At 39.6% G+C, this 20,990-nt stretch overlaps 1 long non-coding RNA gene across 1 annotated transcript in view; it reads left to right on the top strand.

Annotated features, from left to right (window-relative positions):
* The first annotated feature begins 7,890 nt into the window (after positions 1-7,890).
* Positions 7,891-20,990, top strand: part of LOC149970439 (uncharacterized) — a 77,176-nt gene continuing 64,076 nt past the window's right edge. The window contains exons 1-2 of the long non-coding RNA XR_016493373.1: positions 7,891-8,562; positions 8,931-8,992. This is a non-coding gene — a long non-coding RNA (uncharacterized LOC149970439). The remainder of the gene's footprint in view (positions 8,563-8,930; positions 8,993-20,990) is intronic.

Raw genomic sequence — 20,990 nt, 5'->3', positions numbered from 1 at the left:
GTTTTTATTACAGTGAAAAGTAACCCAAGCACATACAAAGTAGGAGCTACATATAAAACGCAGGCCCCTTGTGGAAATTAGGCGACAAACAACTCCCCCCTCCCCCATCCCTTACAATAGATTACAGTACCAGTAATGGTATCGTCAATTGATTACAGTAACGGCATTGGTACACTGTAAAACAATCCTGTATGTACTGTTAAACCAAAGCTTGTTTTAAATTTCATGTAAAAAACCCTCCCTTTTTTTACAGTAACTTACAGGTAACTGGCTGCCAGTTAGGTACTGTAAAAACAAACAGATAATTTTTTTTTTTTTTACAGTGTACCATAAAACTGTTTTGTTGACATTAAGTTACTGGCAACCAGTTACCTGAGAGTTACTATAAAACAACAATAATCATTATTATAACCATATTTCCCAGCATGCTCTATTGCAGGGGTACTCAACTACTATTTGAGAAGGTCCTGTCACACAAATTTCCTAGGTGGCAAAGGTCTGGATGGATAATTCAATTTATCGGTGTCGTAACAAACCTTCACCTCACAACCCATGCGACCCCAAACTGTTCACACCTGTTGGCAGAGAGAAAATATTGCAGTTTTAAAGCAAATTTTGCATGGGGCAAAGATTTGTTTCGCTGTTCCAAAGCTCATTAGTAATTTTTTTTAAATAAAAATGATTTAAAAATAAATAAATAGCGACCTGCGGTCCGGATCCTGTCCACGGTCCGCCAGTTGAGTATGCTCTACTGCATGTAGAGTGTTTCTGATTGTTTTGATCCACAATTTTGATCCCTCCACAGCCTCATTGAGGATCTAGATACTTTTTTAACCTCACTAGATTACAACCAAATTATTATAAGTGTACTTACTATATTATGCATTGGATCACACAAAAAAATACAACTTTATATGACCGTGTAGTTTACCTATAAAATGGTCTGACGGTGAAGTGGACATACTCCGTATTCATATCCCAAAAGAAATTCTCACTCCAATATATTTCAATAAAAAGTTAACTCTTTAGTCATGTCCCAGTTTACCTATTTGCTTATGGCCTTGCCTACACCTAGGTACTTGTTTTTTTTTTGTTCATATAATTAAGGATAACATTTTACTTGAAACGACAAGCCAGACTGTATACATGTAAGCAAGGTTAAAAACAACAGGATGTTTTTTACAGTGTACCTGTCTCCATCCCACTCTCTTTCTATTTAAATATATCTCTCTCTCTTACTCTCTATCATTCTCCCTTCACCCCTCTGAATTTCCTGCTGCCAATCCTATGTTATTCCTTACATCCCTACATACCTATGCCTTCTATTCCTGATCTGCTTGTGTTTAGCTAGTGTATAAGGCAATATAGATGACATGTTTTTGTAGTAATTGTGTCATAGCATCTGATCTGTTTGTGAAAGAAAGTGCAGAGAAAAGAAACGCACAAAAGGGTGAAAAAGTATAGTCTGCTCCGTGCAGTATGTACTTGCAGCATGTGTGGTGACATGGCTTCTGCAGAAGTCAGTGCATTCATACTTCTTGCGCTGGAGTACTTGTGAAGGAAATTGTCAAGGAAATGAGTTTGTGTTTACACTGGACCTCCCGCCCTCACCTACTGTCAACCAATCATGTCAATGCTGAGCCCTCCGTATTGTTACACAATTTGGGAGGCACACAGCAATGCTGTGCGGAGCTCAATTTGGCCTCTGCTTGCCTCCAGAGGCGCCGCAATTGCGTCACAACCTCCATACGGAGTCTCCGACCACATTTACAGATTAAGCATGAATTGACTCTTACAGTTCACAAAGGGGTTCTTAGTTATTTTAGTGATCATTTAAATGTGGGGTAGACAGCTCATTAGAATATTTGAAGGTGTGGTTTGCGCACAGCTCTTTTTGTGCAACTGTGAGTGAGAGTGTCCTTCCAGTTTATCTAAGGTGTTGTGTTATTCCATTGTACATCACATGTGATATTGGCCATTAATACTGTCTTGTGAAAGGTAAATCACTGATTAAATCAGACAGTGGATCTCAATTATCTCTTCATGGACTCCCAGTTGTTCCAGAGGTAGCTTAGTTAATTAAAGTTTAACACAATAGTAACACCTATGGAATTTTAACCATATAATAACAAACAATGTATGATTATTCAAAATTATCTATGCAGAACCTTTCTGACTCTCCATAACGGTTCTATAGAGCCCCAAAAAGAGATGTAACCAAATGGTATTGTTCTTTATTGCACCAAAAAGGGTTCTGCTATGGTTACAAGCCAAAGAACCCCTATCTGGTACAATTTAGATTTGTGTGTGTGTGTGTGTGTGCCAATTAGGCAAATTAGATAATTGCAATTAATTTGTTTGCGTGTGTACTAAAGTGTGTTACGTGTGTATTTGCATGTGACGAGCGTATGTGTGTAGTACTTAATGTGTGAAATGATGCGTGGATATTGTCTTTGATCTTTTTTGTTGTTCGTTGTTCTGTCTATGTATTGCACATACATGTGTAATATCCTAATAGCTCAGTGTGACTCCCCGTAGGGGCCTTATTCTTTATTCCGAGGGGATGTTCAGTCAGTCAGGTGTGACACTGACTCACTCACAGTGGAGAGGGAAGAGAAGAGTCAGGAAGGAAGGATGTGCTTCAAATGGAGCTGCCACACTGACAAGGAGTGTTTGTGTGCACATGCGGGTGAGTGTGTTGCTTTTAAAAGCCTCCCCTTTAAGTGTCAGCTAGGGGGAGGAGAGGACGTGTTGATTGGTAGGTTAACCCTGGTGACCCTGCATTGAGATGACTGACTGACTGACTAACTGAGTGGCTTCCTGTGGTGTAGTCAATAGAGCCATAGGTGGAGAGGTTGGCTTAGAGGCTGGATAAGAGGCTAGCTGAGCGGCTGGATGACAGCCTGGATGGGGGAATCTAAGTGTAACTTGTACACAAAGGGATACACAGGCTGGAGAGGGGAATGGTATTGTAATGGCATTAAGAAATGTGAACCGCGTTACACAGTATGAAGATATAGTCCCACCTATTATGTCAATTGCTCTGCTGTTTAGGGATGGGCGTTAGAAATAATTTCACTATTCGAACAGAGTTTAGCATTTTTGTCAGATATCTGGATAATCTAAATGTTGTTTTTTTTACCTAAATTTTTAAGAGTCTGGCGAGCTATTGCTACAGCTGCGGAGGTACGGTGTGTGTGAGATGGAACCAAACAGATAGAGAGAGACACACCAAGGCAACTCTGCTACAGCCAAGACCAGCTAACTAGTAGCAGCCACATTTTTATTTATCGTTCCAGATAAGAGTGCCTGTCTTGACTGGAGTAGCCTAGAGAATATAGCTAGCTACCTAGCTAGCAGTAGCTGGCTAGGCTAATTAATTAAGGACACACAAAGTGCTTTCTCCCCAACCCCTATTCAGATAAAAGAAAAGTCTACCTGTTGGTTGCTCGTTGTATCTAACTTTAAATTCTGTAATTTTATTTAATATTGCATTGCATAGTGAACTCTCACTTCCCTTGCTACACATTGAGCCTCTGTGATACTTCGATTGTCCAACATATTGTAATTTAATTTAGAAAAAGCCTTTTCAGTGTACTGTCTCTCTTGTACTGTCTCTTGTGTTTATTAGAGACAGTGTAATGGCCAGGCTCTTGATTATTGAAACCAGAGCTGATCGGGATCATATATCAATATGAATGGGAATCCTCTCTAAGATGTATGATCGCGTGAGAGTGCAATTTCTCCAGAAAAAGAAAAAGTGGAGCGAGTTCAGGAGGACAAAGGGCTTTTGATTTGGGGCGAGGATGATCTATGCTGTAATTAACAAGAAAATGCTGTGCTTTGAGCTTTTGTGAAGGTTGGGTGGGTGGGGTGGGGGGAGAGAGAGAGAGAGAGAGAGAGAGAGAGTTTTACATGAATTTAAGGACTCTACATTACCTCTCATCTAATTTTCTCTCATCTCCTGTCCTATATCCTCTCCTCTCATCTCATGTCCTCTCCTCCCCTTTCCAACCATGCACCAGAACCATCTACACACCTGTCAGACAGTTGTCAGTTAGTCCAAAGCAGAGGGTCGGATCAGATGGTGAAGACGAGACAAATGATCAATACATTAAAGTTTAACAGGCACGGTGTACGGACTGTCTCAGTGGATAAAATAGTCTACTTAGAGTGGTGACACAGTGCTAGGTGATGGCTTTATAACACATCAGTAAAATGCCTCTGGGGATTTCCATCTCCCCCACTTCCTATCAGCCTCACGCCTTTAATTTGACAGCTGTGTGTGAAGTTTTTTTTCAGAATATGCTAATGTTCATGTTAAAAGATGTAGCATGGTAGCATGTCTGTCTGTCAATGACAGTCAGTCTGTTTGTTCAGGTCGCGTTTGCCAGTTATCCGGAAGATAATGTTAATTATCTCCTTTAATTTTTCAAATATAAATGATTGTGACATGGTACTGCAGTCTGTCCGACCGCCTACCCACCTGCCCGCTTGCCTGTCTGTATGTAACAGGTTTGCCTTGGCCAGTAATTTAAAACCTCTTCCGTCTACCCCCTCCTTTTTCGAACATTCTGTTAAAAATCGCGCAACATTTCAGCGTCCTGCTACTCATGCCAGGAATATAGTATATGCATATGATTAGTATGTGTGGATAGAAAACACTCTGAAGTTTCAACAACTGGTTAAATCACGGCTGTGACTATAACAGAGCGTGTGTTTCATCGAAAAGCGCAAGAAAAACTGGTCACTGAAAACTGAAAAAAATATCCATGCGCCACTTGCATGGATTGTTTAAGTGACACCAAATTAAATAGGGCCGAGATTGCAATTCCTACAGCTTCCACACGATGTCGTCAGTCTTGTCATTTTCCTGAGTTATTTCTTGGTCAAACAAAGGAGAGAGATTCCATTCCATCCGGTCTCCGACAGGACGTCTTGGAAGAGAGATTTCCCAAACATGATTTCAAGACGTGGAGCTATTGAATACACATCGCCCCGTGTTAAATTTGATAGATTATTAACGTTTACTAATACCTAAAGTTGGATTACAAAAGTATTTCGAAGTGTTTTGTAAAAGTTTATCGTCTACTTTTTTAATTTAAAAAAATGACGCTGCGTTTTGAAACTGTGTTTTTTTCTGAATCACACAGGTTCCATAGATGGATATTTTGGGTTCGGTATTTCATTATTGGATAAAAAACGTTCCCGTTTTAAGCGCGATATTTTGTCACGACAAGATGCTCGACTATGCATATAAGTGACAGCTTTGGATAGAAAACACTCTAACGTTTCCAAAACTGCAAAGATATTGTCTGTGAGTGCCACAGAACTGATGCTACAGGCGAAACCAAGATGAAATTTCAAACAGGAAGTGCCCCAGATTTTGAAGGCGCTGTGTTCCAATGACTCCTTATATGGCTGTGAATGGGCCACGAATGAGCTTAGACTTTCTGTCGTTTCTCCATAGTGTCGACAGCATTGTGACGTATTTGGAGGCATATCATTGGAAGATTGACTATTTTAGACTACATCTACCAGGTGGTCGCTTGGTGTCCTCCGTCGCAATTATTGCGTAATCTCCAGCTGCAGTATTTTTCTGTTTGCTTCTGAGGAGAAACCCAACTGCCACGAATGATTTATCATCGAATAGATATGTGAAAGGATTCATTCTAAACAACGTTTGCCATGTTTCTGTCGATATTATGGAGTTAATTTGGTAAAAAGTTTGGCGTTGTAGTGACTGATTTTTCAGATTTTTTTCTTAGCCAAACGTGATGAACAAAACGGAGCGATTTCTCCTACACAAATAATATTTTTGGAAAAAATGAACATTTGCTATCTAACTGAGAGTCTCGTCATTGAAAACATCCGAAGTTCTTCAAAGGTAAATGATTTTATTTGAATGCTTTTCTTGTTTTTGTGAAAATGTTGCCTGCTGAATGCTAGGCTTAATGCTATGCTAGGCTATCAATACTCTTACACAAATGCTTGTGTAGCTTTGGTTGAAAAGCATATTTTAAAAATCTGAGATGACAGTGTTGTTAACAAAAGGCTAAGCTTGTGCTTGGATATATATCTTTAATTTCATTTGCGATTTTCATGAATAGTTAACGTTGCGTTATGGTAATGAGCTTGAGGCTATGATTACGCTCCCGGATACGGGTTTGATAGTCGCAAGAATTAACATACATCTTCAATAATGTTCCAACCGGAGAATTCCTTTGTCTTCCAAATTGCAATGGAACGCAAGCTCACTCTCACGTGAACGAGCGTGACCAGCTCGTGACTCTCTGGCAGACCTCTGACTCAATCCCCTCTCATTCGCCCCCATTTCACAGTAGAAGCATCAAACAAGGTTCTAAAGACTGTTGACATCTAGTGGAAGCCTTAGGAAGTGCAATATTACCCCATAGACACTGTGTATTCAATAGGCCAAGAGTTGAACAACTACAAACCTAAGATTTCCCACTTCCTGGTTGGATTTTCTTCTCAGGTTTTTGCCTGCCATATGAGTTATGTTATACTCACAGACATCATTCAAACGGTTTTAGAAACTTCAGATTGTTTTCTATCCAAATCTACTAATTATATGCATATTCTAGCTTAATTATATGCCTATTCTGGCTGAGTAGCAGGCAGTTTAATTTGGGCACGCTTTTCATCCAAAATTCCCAATGCTGCCCCATACCCTAGAGAAGTTATGGAAGGCTGAGGTGATTTGGTGAAAAGGTCACTAGGCAAATATGTTGCCCAGTTCCCTACTGCTCCATCAGCAGGCGGTTGCTCCTTTTCCCTCTTCCTCTCTCTTTTTCTCTTGTCTTATCTCTTCCTCTCTCTCTCTATTCTCCCCTCCTTTATCCTTTAAATCGCTATCTAACTATGACCTCAAATCCTTCAGATTTCCTTTCTATAAAGTCTCTGATCCAAAGGTCAGACGATGTCTTTGACATTACTGTAACCTAGGATGATGATGCCTCTCCTCTCTACTGCTCCCCTCTCACCTCCTCTACCCTCTTCTCTTCTCCTCTGTCTGGCTACAGGAATTTGTCTGGTGGTACAATACAATGGTGCTAGCCCACAGCTGTGCACTTGTGTCATCAGAGTGAATATATTATCAGATTCGTCATCAGAGCACGCAACAGACCATTGAACTGTCTACAACTGGTTGCAGTGAATAGCCAACCTGGATACTAAGGAGATCCTGAGGGAAATTGACGAGTACCAACAGCTTTACGCTATGGAGGAACAACATACTCCATCATGGAAAGATCTGACTACCTCACAAAATAACTTAAACCCTAAAAAAAAGACAAACAGATTAATCTACAGACACAGATGCTTTACTTACCATTGAAGTAGAGGCTAGGGCTGGAGAGTTGGAATCCATGCAAAATTGTGTGAGGAGGTAGCAGGGCTGAGGGAGAGTTTGGAGTTAGCCAAAGTGAAAGGAGAAAACAAGGCACGCACAGCCAAGGTAAACATCCACAATTCCAACATGGATTTTCTACTCAGGGAAAACAGGGTGATGAAGGAGTCGCTACTAGACATACAAAGTTATAGTATGCGTGAAAATATATTTTTTTTCTGGGATTCCTGAGGGCGCATCCAATAATCCAGAGGGCACGATTAGAGAATTCATGCAATCCTCCTTGAAACTTCCTATAGAGACTGTAAACAAGGTGGCTTTCCACCGAGTACACAGACTTGGAGTTCGGAGCAACAAGACCAAGTGTCCCCGACCGATCATCGCAAAATTTGAACACTACCAGCAAAAGGAGCTGATCAAAGCAGGGGAAGGGAGCTTAAAGGGACCCAATTAACCAGTTAGAGCTCTAGGGGCGCTATTTCATTTTTGGATAAAAAACGTTCCCGTTTTAAACGCGATATTTTGTCACGAAAAGATGCTCGACTATGCATATTCTTGACAGTTTTGGAAAGAAAACACTCTGAAGTTTCAGAATCTGCAAAGATTTTGTCTGTAAGTGCCCCAGAACTCATTCTACAGGCGAAACCAAGATGATGCATCACCCAGGAATTAGCAGAATTTCTGAAGCTCTGTTTTCCATTCTCTCCTTATATGGCTGTGATTGCGCAACGAATGAGCCTACACTTTCTGTCGTTCGCCCAAGGTCTTAGCAGCATTGTGACGTATTTGTAGGCATATCATTGGAAGATTGACCATAAGAGACTACATTTTCCAAGTGTCCGCCTGGTGTCCTGCGTCGAATTCGGTGCGCAATTGCCAGCTGCTTCTACTTTACCATTTGATTCAGGGGAGAAAGCATGTGTCCAAGAACGATGTATCAATGAAGAGATATGTGAAAAACACCTTGATGATTGATTCTAAACAACGTTTGCCATGTTTTCAGTCGATATTATGGAGTTAATTTGGAAAAAAGTTTGCGTTTTGAGGACTGAATTTATGGATTTTTTTTGGTAGCCAAATGTGATGTATAAAACGGAGCTATTTCTAATACACAAGGAATCTTTTTGGAAAAACTGAGCATCTGCTATCTAACTGAGAGTATCCTCATTGAAAACATCAGAAGTTCTTCAAAGGTAAATGATTTTATTTGAAGGCTTTTATGTTTTTGTTAATGTTGCGTGCTGGATGCTAACGCTAATGCTAACGCTAAATGCTAACGCGAAATGCTAACTCTAGCTAGCTACTTTTACACAAATTATTGTTTTCCTATGGTTGAGAAGCATATTTTGAAAATCTGAGATGACAGTGTTGTTTACAAAAGGCTAAGCTTGAGAGATGGCATATTTATTTCATTTCATTTGCGATTTTCATAAATAGTTAACGTTGTGTTATGCTAATGAGCTTGCTGATAGATTTACACAATCCTGGATACAGGGGTTTTTTCATAGCTAAACGTGACGCAGAAAACGGAGCGATTTGTCCTAAACAAATAATCTTTCAGGAAAAACTGAACATTTGCTATCTGAGAGTCTCCTCATTGAAAACATCTGAAGTTCTTCAAAGGTAAATGATTTTTTTGAATGCTTTTCTGTTTTTTTGTGTAAATGTTGCCAGCTGAATGCTAATGCTAAATGCTACGTTAGCCATCAATACTGTTACACAAATGCTTGTTTTGCAATGGTTGAGAAGCATATTTTGAAAATCTGAGATGACAGTGTTGTTAACAAAAGGCTAAGCTTGAGAGCTAGCATATTTATTTCATTTCATTTGCGATTTTCATGAATAGTTAACGTTGCGTTATGGTAATGAGCTTGAGTCTGTATTCACGAACCCGGATCCGGGATGGGGAGATCAGAAAGGTTAAGTCTCAATTACCAATTTCCAAGGGAGATACACGAATGTCGTAAGAGACTATCCGCTACAAATGCAACAAATTGAGAAGGGTAAGCATGTCTTTCTCATTGTGGACAAACTCTTTATAGATGGACAGCTATTCCGAGACAGCTCCATAACACAATGGCTGTACTAAATTCTACAGGGACTTCAAGTTACAAAAAAAAGAAAGTATGGGAACTGTGAAAAAATATCTGAACACTATGAAGTGGATATGAACACACACGTAGTCTTTTACATGCGCGCTTACACATACGGACCTTTACATACACACACACACACACACACACCTGATCTCGCTCTCTTCTCTCTTTCATCTTCTCTCCCTCTCTCTCTTTGTCGAGAAATATTTTATAATTTAACATGGTTATTGTTTGTCTATCTTTTTGAGGTTTTTGTCTACAAGTTTACATATGTTTACAACAAGCAAGTTGAAGATATCAGAATAGGGGCATCGGGGATTAATAACATATTGTACGGAATACATTTGTACTGTAGTGAAGCCGTCTCTAGAGTAATGCAAGGTCTCTTTAATGATCACGTGAAACGTCAGTTGCTAAGGAAAAACTAGGATGTGTTTTTCAATGATGTTAAAGGCAATTATGATGCAACTATGACGGTGACAGGATACAAATATCATCATGAATATTAAGGCTATATGCACTACATGTTACACACATAGACACCCAACCATGCTAATTGGCGGAGTTATTATTTATTTGAACATCACACATTATAGTCTTACTCTTATACAGACATCGTACGCACTCTCAATAAATCACTTCCAATACCATACACATCAACCTACTCAGATTTACTACACACATAAAATCTTGTCTCAATTTTCTGACATCTTTGGCATTGGCTCACAGGCAAACAGGCAAGGGAATAAAACAAATATTGCTAGAACCTATTTCTTGGATTGTAAATAACAGACATTTGAAAGCTCTAATTCTGACCCTCATAATACCTCTGATGGCAGTAACTTTACAAGCACTAATTATGGTCAATTTAGACTGAGAATAGTATCTAGTTATGGTAAGGGGTGAAATAATTATAGCCAGTTATAATTGTAATGGTTTAGCAGATTATAATAAATAGAAGATCAGTCTTTACATGGCTAAAAGAAAAGGAATATAACATATACTGTTTACAGGAAACTCACTCCACATCCTTAGATGAAGTTACGTGGAAAAAGGAATGGCGTGGTGAAATAATTTTCTGTCATGGACAAAGGAACTCAAAAGGTGTGATGATATTAATTATGTTGTGAAATTGTTAGGTTAGATTACTCGTTGGTTATTACAGCATTGTCAGAACTAGAAGCACAAGCATTTCGCAACACTCGCATTAACATCTGCTAACCATGTGTATCTAACAAATAAAATTTGATGTGATATGATTTGATTTTAATGAACAAAAATTTTGATCTGAATGTGCATATAGTCGCAAGGAAGGTGGATCTTTTTGAAAATGCAAATGGCCGAAAATGAGATTTTGCTCATTAATCTATATGGTCCAAATCAGGATGATACATTCTTTTTCGAAAACATTTACACTAATTTATTGAACTGACAGGCAACACATGATCAAATCATTATGGCAGGAGACTATAACACAGTTTTGAGTACCTCAATGGACTGTAAAGGTAATCACTCTACAAACTATCATCACCGTGCCCTTAATCTCTGGGATAGGGGGCAGTATTTTGACATCTGGTTGAAAAGTGTGCCCAAAGTAAACTGCCTGTTACTCAGGCCCAGAAGATAGGATTTGGATAGAAAAAACTCAAAAGTTTCTAAAACTGCTAAAATCATGTATGTGAGTATAACAGAACTGATATGGCAGGCGAAACCCCGAGGACAAACCATCCCCCCCCAGAAAATTCAGGTTACCACTATTTTCAATGGCTAATATTTTAATAATAAGGCCAAGTCCTCCTATATTGCAGTTCCTAGGGCTTCCACTAGATGTCACCAGTCTTTAGAAAGAGTTTCATGATGGTTTTTGGAAAAATGACCCAGAAATTGTAATTTTTCTAGGTGGCTCCCATTTTGGCTGTAGTGTTTCCAAGCGCGTGGAGGAAAGAGCGTTCTTTCTTATTTTTCGAACAAAAGGACCATGTGTGATGTAACTGGGACCTTTTGAAGTGCCAATAGAAGAAGATCATCAAAGGTAAGGCATTTTTTATATCGCTATTTCTGACTTTTGTGTCGCACCTGCCTGGTTGAAATATCGCATGGTTTGCTTTCGCCGTAAAGCATTTTTGAAATCTGACACAGTGGCTGGATTAACAAGAAGTGAAGATTTATTTTGATGTATTTCATCATCTAATTGTCACTCATAGATTTTCCACATAGACGGGGATATTGGAAATTTAATCAAAGTTTACTGGAGGACACCTTATTTTTAAATAAGACAAAATAAAAAACTGAATTTTTCCAGTATAATACAGGTTCAGCAAATCCACTTATTGTTGGGATACCTTTAAATGTACATTCAGAGGTCATTCAATTCAATATTCATCAATAATAAAAAAGCAATTTCTGGCTAGAGATAAAACTAACAAGGCAAATCCATGAACTAATAGTACAGGTAGATAGCAATAAAAACAATGCTACAGAGATACAAAATAAGTGTGAGGAAAAACAAAACGAACTTGAGGAACTTATTCAAGAACAATCTAATGTAATCTATTACAAACATTTAAAAAAACTGGATGGAATATGGAGAAAAATACACAAAATTCTTCCTGAATCTCCAATACAGGAACGTTAACAAAAATAATTTGCAGAAACTTGTTAGTGACGACAGAGTCATCTATAATTCTCCGAATGATATTTTAAAAGAGGAAGCTAATTATTTTAGGCAGATGTTCTCTTTTCCGTCTCATCCTCTCCCACTGAATGAAGATTATGGTAAGGAATTTTTGCTAAATAATAAAAAAAAAATAGGAAAATTAACACATGTACAGTAAGATCAGCGCAAATGCCAAATTACAGAGGAGGAACTTTAAGGATATTAAATCATTTCAGTCTGGAAAAACCTCAGATCTTGATGGCATACCGGTAGAGGTATATGTTTTTTTGATATACAAAACTCCTCGCACTGTCAACTGCGTTTATTTTCAAAAACATAACATTTTCAACAAACTTTAAATATTTGTTTGAACATAACAAGATTCAACAACTGAGACATAAACTGAACAAGTTCCAAAGGTGGCAAAATCAAAAGTAACAGTTAGTGTCTGGTGTGAACACTAGCTGCATTAAGTACATGCATTAAGTACATCAGTGCATCTCCTCCTCGTGGACTGTACCAGTTGTGCCAGTTCTTGCTGTGAGATGTTACCCCACACTTCCACCAAGGCACTTGCAAGTTCATGGACATTTCTGGGTGGAATGGCCCTAGCCCTTACCCGCCGATCCAACAGGTCCCAGATGTGCTCCATGGGATTGAGATCCGGGCTCTTCGCTGGCCATGGCAGAACACTGACATTCCTGTCTTGCAGGAAATCATGCACAGAACGAGCAGAATGGCTGGTGGCATTGGCATGCTGGAGGGTCATGTCAGGATGAGCCTGCAGGTATGGTACCACATGAGGGAGGAGGATGTCTTCCCTGTAACGCACAGCGTTGAGATTGCCTGCAACGACAACAAGCTCAGTCCGATGAGGCTGTGACACACTGCCCCAGACCATGATGGGCCCTCCACCTCCAAATCGATCCCGCTCCAGAGAAGAGGCCTCGCAACGATAAACGCAAATTCGACCATTACCCCTGGTGAGACAAAACCGTGACTCGTCAGTGGAGAGCACTTTTTGCCAGTCCTATGTTGTCCAGCGAAGGTGGGTTTGTGCCCATAGGCAACGTTGTTGCCGGTGATGTCTGGTGAGGACCTGCCTTACAACAGGCCTACAAGCCCTCAGTCCAGCCTCTCTCGGCCTATTGCGGACAGTCTGAGCACTGATGGAGGGATTGTGTGTTCCTGGTGTAACTCGGCAGTTGTTGTTGCCATCCTGTACCTGTCCCGCAGGTGTGATGTTCGCATGTACTGATCCTGTGCAGGTGTTGTTACACGTGGTCTGCCACTGCGAGGACAATCAGCTGTCTCCCTGTAGCGCTGTCTTAGGCGTCTCACAGTATGAACATTGCAATTTATTGCCCTGGCCATGTCTGCAGTCCTCATGCCTCCTTGCAGTATGCCTAAGGCACAGTCACGCAGATGAGCAGGGACCCAGGCATCTTTCTTTTAGTGTTTTTCAGAGTCAGTAGAAAGGCCTCTTTAGTGTCCTAAGTTTTCATAACTGTGACCTTAATCGCCTACCGTCTGTAAGCTGTTAGTGTCTTAACGACCGTTCCACAGGTGCATGTTCATTAATTGTTTAAAGGTTAATTGAACAAGCATGGGAAACAGTGTTTAAACCCTTTACAATGGAGATCTGTGAAGTTATTTGGATTTTTAGGATTTTGGGGGGGAAAGACAGGGTCGTGAAAAAGTTTTTTTTGCTGAGTTTAAAAACTCCATTGTCAGATTGTTTTAATAGAAATGGTAGTCTGTCAGGTACTCAGGAGGATGGTCTGATTTCTCTTTTATTAAAACAAAACCCAGATGTCAAATATAATCTAAAAAACTGCTGCCCCCTTACACTTCAATGTTGTGATGCAAAAGTACTAGCAAAATGCATAGCACTCAGAATTAAAAGGATTTAACCAGATATTTTTTATCCTGTTCAAACAGGTTTTTTACATGGACGATACATTGGAGGCGATATACGACAACTACTAGAAAAAATAGAACATCATGAAACATTTAAGAAGCCAGACCTGGTATTTATAGCAGACTTTGAAAAGGCAGTTGATAAAGTTAGACTGGATTTTATTTATAAATAATTATATTTTGGTGATTCTCTTATAAAATGAGTAAACAATTATGTATAGCAACCTCAGGTTTAAAATAGTAAATAACGGCTACTTCTCAGAGTTTTGAATTGTCAAGAGGAGTTGAACAAGGGTGTCAGCTTTCACCATATCTATTCATTATGGCTATCGAAATTCTATCTATTAAAATCAGATCCAATAACAACATTAGAGGATTAGAAATCCAAGATCTAAAAACAAAGGTGTCCATGTATGCCGATGACTCAAGTTTTATAGTAAGTCCGAAAGCTAGATCCCTGCAATGTCTCATTGAAGATCTAGATACATTTTCTGTACTCTCTGGACTAAAACCTAATTATGATAACTGTGCAATATTAGGTATTGGATCTTTAAAAAATAAAACTTTTACATTACCCTGCAATTTACCTATAAAATGGTCTGATGGTGAAGTAGACATACTTGGTATTCATATCACAAAATATATAAATAACCTCTCCACAAAAATAGACAAGATCCTGCAACCATGGAGATGTAAATACCTGTCTATTTATGGAAAATTTGCCCTGATTAACTCTTTAGTCATATCTCAGTTTACTCACTTACTTATGGTGCTGCCTACACCTGATGATTCATTTTCAAATTATATTGAGCAAAAAATATTTTTGCTTTATCTGTGGCGGTAAACCAGACAAAATAAAGCGTGCCTTTCTATATAATGAATATGATTTGGGTGGGTTGAGATTATGAAATATAAAAGCATTAAATCTATCTCTAAAAGCTTCACTTATTCAAAAGTTTTACTTGAACCCTAAATGGTTCTCAAGTACATTACTAAGAAAAGCGCACCCATTGTTTAAAAATGGCCTTTTTGCCTTTGTGCAGATTGCCATGTCTCATTTTTGATTAATTGAAAATGATACTTTTTTTCAAAGTATCTCTCTATTTCAAACAAGCATTGCAGAGCTGGCTACAATTTCAATGTAATCTCCCTGAAAATATAGAACAAATATTACGGCTGAACTCAAATGTGCTGGTTGATAAAATACCTGGATTTATGGGGAAGATGTTTGAAAAGGGTATTTTGTTCTTAAATTATATTGTAAATTGGAATGTTAGAGTTGCGTCCTTAATGGTGTTATCAGAATTGTACGGGAAGGTCTGCTCAATCCAAGAGTACAATCAATTGATTACAGCATTACCCCCAAAATGGAGGAGGCAGGTGGCAGCGGGAGGAGGTAGGAAACTGGTCTGTCTGTCCAATATAAAGGATCAAAACTTGAGGATGAATGCAAATATCATAAATAGAAAAGTATACCAGTTTCCTTTGAGGACCAGGATGTTGACAACTGTGCCATACAGATCGCAAAAGAGTTTGGAAGAGATTTTTGATGTACCGATTCCATGAGTTGATATATAAAACAACGTAAGATTCAAAACTTTGTGCTTTTCAGCAAAAATTATTATATAGAATTCTTGCCTCCAACAAAATGTTGAATATTTGGGGCATAAAATCATCAAAGCTCTGCAGATTTTTGCTGTGGGGATACAGAGTCAAAACACCATTTGTTTTGGTATTGCCCTCAGGTAGCCTGTTTCTGGTCTCAGTTTCAGGAATGGCTGAAAATTCATGGCATTGATTTAAAATTGACCCTAGAAATAGTACTTTTAGGAGATCTAGAGAGACTGGGTCATTCAATTACTAATAAACGAATACTCTTAGTAAAAGTATTAATCTTCATCACTCAATCTGGATTCTATTCGATTAGATAGATTGAAATTGTACGTTAAACATTACAGCATATTTGAAAGATACTGTATGTGTTGCGTAGAAACCCGAAGATCACCAGGCAATAATTGTGTATGATTTGCTCAGGTGTGTCGGCACACGTCATTGACAAAGCAACAAAACTAAGCTTGGTAAGTTACTTTTTCAATGGCTTAAAGCTGCAATATGTAACTTTTTGGGTGACAGGCCAAATTCACGTAGAAATGTGAATTATAAATCTGTCATTCTCATTGAAAGCAAGTCTAAGAAGCAGTAGATCTCTTAACTGTGCGCTAAATCTATGCTTCCTGTTCCCGTTTTTGCATCTTTTACTTTTGGTTTTGTGCACCAGCTTCAAACAGCTGAAAATATTATAGTTTTGATTATAGAAAATGTATCTAATAGCGGTTTAGACTGTACACTGATTTTCCACACTATACAGTACAATGCTTGTTTTGCCACATAAACTGAAATTAGGCAAACTACTACATTTTTTTTGCAACCAGGAAATGGCAGAGCAATTTCTGCATATTTTACCTTTAACAAAATAATTTGCCAAAAGATTTCATGAAAACTCACCTTTTCTATCGAACTTGAAGGAAAGTGATAAAAAAAAGTATTCCTCTGCGTCTTCTGTCCAACGAATGGAATGATATAATCAGACTGACATTTTGCAGCTGTTACTTAAAGAGGAAAGAACCCTTTTCTGAAATGCAAAGAAACATTGAAGGCCTCAAAGGGGTATTTTAGTCATGGTTCCACATAGAACCTTCACCCTTCCCAAAGAACTCCTGAGGAACCCTCCTGTTTAAGTGTGTATGCAGGCCTTTCTTTTTTTCCCTTTTTCCTTGTTTTGTTTTTCCATTACCGGTGAAAAAAAGTGCAGGTGCATGATAAGTGGAAATGTGCATGATTTCACCTAGCCCAAGAATGTCCTCTAATTTTCAGATGTAGATTGGCTCTGACAGCCAAAAAAGCCACCATCTAAATGTGAAAACGATGTGGTGACAAGTGTTTTTTAAACATCCTACTTTAGGCTGGAGGTGTCAATGTGTAGCTCATACATGCATAATCTATGAGCATATTTACTGTTTTACCTCAATTATCCATGAAAATCTCCTGTTTGAAAGCGGCTAATTTCTGGAAGCTGTGTGCCCCTATTTTCCCTACATGTACACCAATGTGGTCCAGCACCCTAGCAATTTGAGTTTCAGCCAGTGAGCTTCAGCCCCTCACCATTCGAGTGACAGCTAGTAAGACGCACACACAGTAGAGTGAAAGAGAGAGCAATGACGTGCTGCACATACAGTGCATTCGGAAAGAAATCAAACCCTTAGACGTTTTCCACGTTTTGTTACTTTAAAGACTTTAAAAAAAATACTTTCATCCATTCTAAAATGGATGAAATTGTTTTTTCCCCTCATTAATCTACACACAATACCCCATAATTACAAAGCAAAAACAGGTTTTTAGAAATGTTAGAAAAACTGAAATATTTCATTTACATAAGTATTCAGTCACTTTACTCAGTACTTTGTTGAAGCACCTTTGGCGGTGATTACCGCCTCGAGTCTTCTTTGAGTATGACGCTACAAGCTCGGCACACCTGTATTTGGGGAGTTTTTCCCATTCTTCTCTGCAGACTCTCTCAAGCTCTGTCAGGTTAGATGGGGAGCGTCGCTGCACAGCCATTTTCAGTCTCTCCAGAGATGTTTGATTGGGTTCAAGTCCGGGCTCTGGCTGGGCCACTCAAGGACTTGTCCTGAAGCAGCTCCTGCGTTGTCTTGGCTGTGTGCTTAGGGTCGTTGTCCTGTTGGAATCTTCGCCCAAGTCTGAGCAGGCTTTCATCAAGGACCTCTCTGTACTTTACTCCATTCATCTTTCCCTCGATCCTGACTAGTCTCCCAGTCCCTGCCAATGAAAAACATCCCCACAACATGATGCTGCCACCAGAATGCGTCACCGTAGGGATGGTGCCATGTTTTCTCCAGACGTGACTCTTGTCATTCAGGCCAAAGAGTTCAATGTTGGTTTCATCAGACCAGAGAATCTTGTTTCTCATGGTCTGAGAGTCTTTAGGTGCCTTTTGGCAAACTTCAAGAGGGCTGTCATGTGCCTTTTACTGAGGAGTGGCTTCAGTCTGGAGCTCTGTCAGAGTAACAATCGGGTTCTTGGGCACCTCCCTGACCAAAGCTCTTCTCCCCAGATTTCTCAGTTTGGCTGGGCAGCCAGCTCTAGGAAGAGTCTTTGTTGTTCCAAACTTCTTCCATTTGAGCATGATGGAGGCCATTGTGTTCTTGGGGACCTTCAATGCTGCGGAAATGTGTTGGTGCCCTTCCCCAGATCTGTGCCTTGACACAATCCTGTCTCTGAGCTCTACGGACAATTCCTTCCACCCATGGCTTGGTTTTTGCTCTGACGTGCACTACAAACTGTGTGACCTTATATAGACAGGTCTGTGCCTTTCAAAATCATGTCCAATCAATTTCATTTACCACAGGTGGTCTCCAATCGAGTTGTAGAAATATCTCAAGGATTTCAATAGAAACAGGATGCACCTGAGATCAATTTTGAGTCTCATAGCAAACTTATGTAAATAAGGTATTTCTGTAAAAAAAAAAAATACAAACATTTGCAAATGCTTTGTCATTGTGTGGTATTGTGTGTTTAATCCACTTTATAATAAGGTTGTAATGTAACAAAATGTGGAAAAAGTCAAGGGGTCTGAATAGTTTCTGAAGGCACTGCATCGGCACATTTTTGATGTAGTACGCAATTTTCGGAGACCAATTTTGGCTTGTGAGTTCTACTTTCAGAACTACTGGCTAAAAAGTGTACAAAAGTACCAGAGAATATCTTTAACACAGTTGCAGTTGTCATTATTTTTCAATAACAACAAGTTTCTGGGGGCCTTCTTTCTTTACACACAGGTGTCCGGAGCATGCTAGATAGCTAATTAGCACAGGTGGTCACCTCTGTCTTCCATCTGTCTTCTATAAACACGCACAGTAACATGGCGATATGGCCATGTGGGAACACTAACCCAACCGTGTAAAGGTGTGTAGTAATTTAACCTTTTGTTTTCTGCAAATTATTTCTCGCTGATATGAAAATCGGCCTTACTGTATGTTTCCTAAACCGTAATGCAAGCGAGCATCGGGGCTCTTAACAACAGTTCCTCGAGAAGAAGATACCTTTATCAATAGCCGCTTAAGATAGATAGCGTCTATGAATGAGGTAGACATCACCATACACTGTTCCGATTGAAGATTGTGGAAACTTTTTGTTGCAAACACCATTATTGGTTATTATTACCAAACAGTTGATAAAGAGAGACCGAGGGCGACACTGGGATTTCATTTAGACTGTTTTTACTGTGGCTATTTCAATTTTAGATATCCACAAGTTTTCAACTTGGGTACTGCAACTGGATTACGCATTTCCCATTGGTAACACATTGGAGAGAAAAGCTAGATCCATATTGCAAATTTTACCTTACTGGCTGACACACACTGCTCAGAAACACTGATCTGCTTCAAACCAAAGTTTGTCAAGGTGGAAGTATTTTCCATTTATTTAGGATTGACGAGTGTAGATAAGTGCTACTTAATACTGCAGTTAACATCTCACTTGCTAAAAACTCACAAAAGGACACACACACACACACAAACCTATCATCCAGCTATTCATGCAGCTTATTCAGTGGCTTCATCTTTAATGGAGATTGATAGTGGCTACATTACATGTTTCTGAATATGGTGAGAAGAACCCCTTTAACCAACAAACACAGTCGCTTACCAACAGTCCTAATGATATGCTAATGTACCTCTTCATCTGTGGATAATATAAAAAATGTCTCTCCTCAAACCAAACTAGCTGAATGCCATTCTCTCCATCAGATGTGTCCCAAATGGCACCCTGTTTCCAATATAGGGCACTACTTTTGACTAGGGCTCTGGTCAAAAGTAGTGCACTATAAAGGGAATAGTGTGCCATTTAGGATGTACTCTGGTTAGGAGGTTCTCTCTAATGGCATATCCCTCATTGGACTCGAAGCCAAGAGAGGAAATTAGCCCCAAATTCATCCAAATAGCTCCCCGGCCAAAACGTGTTTTCTGGCTAATTGATGGAGGAGACTACTTCTGAGTATCTGTTAGTCATAGTGCTGCGGAGTCCATAATGAAGATTTATGAGCACAACCAGGGCATCCCAAATGGCACCCTACTTTTGACGAGAGCTCTATGGTCCCTGGTCAAAAGTAGTGCACTACATAGGAAATAGGCTGCAAATTTGGCAGTTACCCAGGACCTTCGTAGCGTGCTGCTGGAGTTGATATTCAGTATCTGGCTGCTACAAACGGTTTGTGTTCACTTTATTCTGAAGTGGATGCAATACATGAATTGGCTCCAACTAGAGTGCTTAGGTGCCCTATATTGCCATTGCTACATGATATTGCAGGGATATAGACGATCATCTTTGCCATTATCTTTAAAGTACATTTCCAATGAGTACATATGCACATAATACCTCTCACATTGCTATGATTACTATTTGATCCTGCATTGTAGGATATCCCTATCTCCCTCTCTCTCAGTAGCAGGTACGAAGGTAAGACCCAGATGCAGACAACGTCGATTTAACAATGGTTTAATAATCCAACAGGGGCAGGCAATAGACAGGTCAAGGCAGGCAGGGGTCAGTAAACCAGAGGTAGGGCAACGGTACCGGACGGCAGACAGGCTCAGGGTCAGGGTAGGCAGAGGTCAATAATCCAGAGGTGGGCGAAGGTACAGGTCGGCAGGCAGGCTCAGGGGCAGGCAGAATGGTCAGGCAGGACAGGCAAGGGTCAAAACCAGACGGGCTGAGGCAAAAATGTTGGTTGACTTGACAAACAAGAGGAACTGGCAATAGGCGAACAGAGAACACAGGTATAAATACATAGGGGATAATGGGGAAGATGGGCGACACCTGGTTGTGAGGTGGAGACAATCATAAAGACAGGTGAAACGGGTCAGGGTGTAAC

This window comes from Oncorhynchus mykiss, chromosome 29 (assembly GCF_057628025.1).
Source record: "Oncorhynchus mykiss isolate SJ-2025 chromosome 29, ASM5762802v1, whole genome shotgun sequence".
NCBI lineage: Eukaryota > Metazoa > Chordata > Actinopteri > Salmoniformes > Salmonidae > Oncorhynchus > Oncorhynchus mykiss.
Note: the sequence above shows the minus strand (reverse complement) of the source record. Positions and strands in the feature narration are given on the sequence as shown.